This window comes from Setaria italica, chromosome VI, assembly GCF_000263155.2.
Source record: "Setaria italica strain Yugu1 chromosome VI, Setaria_italica_v2.0, whole genome shotgun sequence".
Taxonomy (NCBI): domain Eukaryota; kingdom Viridiplantae; phylum Streptophyta; class Magnoliopsida; order Poales; family Poaceae; genus Setaria; species Setaria italica.
The window spans coordinates 18,322,920-18,326,809 of NC_028455.1; the positions used below are offsets into that span (position 1 = coordinate 18,322,920).

Below are 3,890 nucleotides of genomic sequence, written 5' to 3' on the forward strand. Positions count from 1 at the left end.
GCCTTTTATCCCGGTTGCCGTTTGCAACCGGGATAAAAGGGGGGCCTTTTGTCCCGGTTGCTGTTAGCACCCGGGACAAAAGGTCTTTTTTCCTATTTTTCTTCTCCCGCCTGTTTTTTGGAAATGGATTTTATTTAACCTTTTCACTGCATTCCAGGATGAAAAACAAAACCTTCTCAGATTTTGTACATGCAAAAATATATTTAATTAACGAGTAAATTGACAATAAGTATGAAGTAATCATCCAACCAGATTCAAAAAGCAAAGGAGACAAAGGGTGTCTAACCAGTCTTTTCCGGGCAGATGCTCAGTCCAGAATCAATTATTTCTATACCAACTCATGTAGCCTGTAAAATATTTATTTTACTGCATTGCTGTGATCAATAAATTATTCAGTTAAATTATTTGAATGCGCAGAAAAATCCATGTTAGTATGTGGTTAACAATGTTCATGTATATCTAAAAAATCTTCACCTAACAAATTTAATAACACATGAAATCATACATAGGGTAAATTACAAATTGTATCAATTAATACACAAAGGTCATGCACATTTAACGCATTACAATACAACGTTGTAAAATTTCTTCTTCACGAAAGTTCCTTGATCATGATCGCGGCGTAAGTACGGAGCCTCTTCTTTGGACAGCAGGATACTTGGATCAACTTCAACGTCGAATGGAGGCATGCCATCAAACTGATCATAATCATCTGATTGGTCTGTTTTATCCTCGACTCTCACGATTTTTCTTTTACCTGGAAGAACTATGTGGCACTTTGGCTCCCATGTCTCTTCTGGATTCCTCTTGGGTTTGCTGCACATGTCCTTCACATAGAACACCTGATGCACATCATTGGCAAGTACGAATGGGTCATCACTGTATCCAGTCTTGCTCAGATCTACTATTGTCATTCCGTACTGATCTTTGGTGACGGCAGTTAGCTTCACCCAATTGCAAAGAAATAGAGGGATGTACAGCGGTCCGTATTCGAGTTCCCATATCTCCTGTATGAAACCATAATACGACTCCTTGCTATTATTTCTGTCCATGGCATCTATGCGGACACCACTATTCTGGTTCGTGCTTTTCTGGTCCTGGGCTCTCGTGTAAAATGTGTAACCATTTATCTCATAGCCTTGGAATTTGACGATTGTGGTAGCAGGTCCCCTGGCTAACCAGGCAAGCTGTGGGTGAATCTCAGAGTTACCCATAAGTTGTTGGCGCAACCAGGAGGGAAAAGTTTCCATGTGATGACGGGTAAGCCAAACATCGGATTTGGTCGGGTTTTTGGAAGCTACCATCTGCCTGTGCTGCTCGATATACGGAGACACAAAGGATGACTGTTGTAGAACAGTGTAGTGTGCCTTGTCGAACAAATTAGTATCATTGCTCAAACTTTATTTCCTTCCAAGGGTGCCCATTCCTCGGAGCCTCCCCTCGTGGCGTGAAGTTGGAACCCCAATCGAGTCAATTGAATCAATAAAATCAACACAAAACTCGATCACCTCCTCTGTTCCATATCCCCTGGCGATGCTTCCTTCTGGACGGGCACGATTACGAACATAGTTTTTTAGGACTGCCATGAACCTCTCGAAAGGCCACATATTGTGCAGGTATACAGGTCCGAGAATACCAATCTCTTTTACTAGGTGAACCAGTAAGTGCGTCATAATATTGAAGAAGGATGGTGGAAATAACAACTCAAAACTGATAAGACATTGCACCACATCGTTCTGTAGCTTTGATAGCTTGGATGGATCGATTGCCTTCTGCGAAATCGCATTGAGAAACGCGCATAGCTTTACGAGCGGCAACCGGACATTTTCTGGTAGAACACCCCTCAGTGCAACCGGAAGCAACTGGGTCATCAACATGTGGCAGTCATGAGCCTTGAGATTTGTAAACTTCTTTTGTTTCATATTTATTATTCCCTTTATATTCGAGGAGTACCCAGACGGGACCTTCATACTATTCAAGCATTCAAACATGCTATCCTTCTCCTCCTTGCTGAGAGTGTAACTGGCAGGACGTAAGTAGTGCTGTCCATTATCTCTGTTTTCCGGATGTAGGTCATCTCGTTGCCCCATGGCTTTCAGGTCCTGTCGTGCTTCCAATGTATCTTTTGAGGTTTCATAAACACCCATGAAGCCTAGCACGTTCACGCAAAGATTCTTCGTCAGGTGCATCACATCTATTGCGTTGCGAACCTCTAGGATTTCCCAATAAGGTAGCTCCCAAAATATTGACTTTTTCTTCCACATGGGTGCATGTCCGTTATCATCGTTCGGAACAGGTTGGCTACCAAGTCCCTTTCCGAAGACTACATATACATCCTTCATCATCTCGAACACACGCTTTCCATTACGGTGTGTAGGTTTTTTACGATGGTCTGGCGTCCCTTTGAAATGCATCCCGCTCTTTCTCAGCTGGTGGTGAGCAGGGAGAAATCGACGATGACCCATATAGACGACCTTCTTACAGTGCTTCAAGTACATGCTATCTGTGTCGTCTAAACAGTGGGTGCATGCCCGATATCCCTTATTTGTCTGTCCTGAAAGGTTACTCAATGCAGGCCAATCGTTGATGGTTACGAACAACAGTGCTCGTAGATTAAAAATCTCTTGTCTATCCTCATCCCACACACGTACACCTTCTTCCTTCCAGAGCTGTAAAAGGTCATCAACCAACGGCCTTAGGTACACGTCAATGTCGTTGCCGGGTTGTTTTGGGCCTTGGATAAGCGCCGGCATCATAATGAACTTCCGCTTCATGCACAGCCAAGGAGGAAGGTTGAACATACAAAGGGTCACAGGCCAAGTACTATGACCACTACTCAACTCACCGAATGGATTGAATCCATCAGTGCTTAAACCAAACCTTATGTTCCTTGCTTCACTTTCAAAGTCTGGGAATGTTCTATCAATTGATCTCCACTGTGCCCCATCTGCGGGGTGTCTCAGCATCTCATCTTCCTTACGGTCTTCTTTGTGCCATCGCATCAACTTAGCATTCGCCTTGTTCCTGAACAAGCGCTTCAAGCGTGGTATTATAGGGAAATACCACATCACCTTCGCGGGAACTCTCTTCTTGGGAGACTGCCCCTCGACATCACCAGGATCATCTCGCCTGATCTTATACCGCAGGGCTTCGCAGACGGGACAAGCATCCAATTCCTCGTATTCATCACCACGATAGAGGATACAGTCATTAGGGCATGCGTGTATCTTCTGAACATCCAATCCGAGAGGGCAAATAATCTGTTTAGCTTCATATGTTGTGGACGGTAATTCATTATTCTCGGGGAGAATCTTCTTGACAATGTTCAACATCCCCTGAAATGCCTTATCGGACACACCATTTTTTGCCTTCCATTGCACAAATTCTAGTGTCGTACCTAGTTTTTTATGGCCCTGCTGGCAACCTGGGTACAACAATTTTTGGTGATCATCTATCATGCGCTGCAACTTTGCTGCTTCCTTCTCAGTTTCGCAATCTCTGTGTGCATCTCGTATCACCTGACCAAGGTCATCAGTAGGGTCATTTTCTGCAAACTCATCTTCATCAGCCTCGCCCATTGTAGTACCTGCAAAAGCTTGGCCTGCAACCCAGTCCGGAATGGTGTCATCTTCCTCCTCCTCCTCGCCATCTTCCATTACAACCCCTAGTTCACCGTGCTTGGTCCAAACCAAATAGTTAGGCATGAAACCGTATTTAAACAAGTGGTTGTGAATAGTCCCCCAGGAATCCTTTGAATACTCCTTCCTGTTATTGCATTGGAAGCATGGACAACATACGAACCCATTCTCTGGCTTGTTCGCTCTTGCCACTTCGAGAAAATAATGCAAGCCATCAATAAACACCTTGCTCCGCCTGTCTGCATTATACAT

At 44.1% G+C, this 3,890-nt stretch overlaps 1 pseudogene; it reads right to left on the minus strand.

Moving 5' to 3' along the window:
• Positions 1-587: 587 nt before the first annotated feature.
• LOC101780201 lies at positions 588-3,890 on the minus strand (annotated as a pseudogene).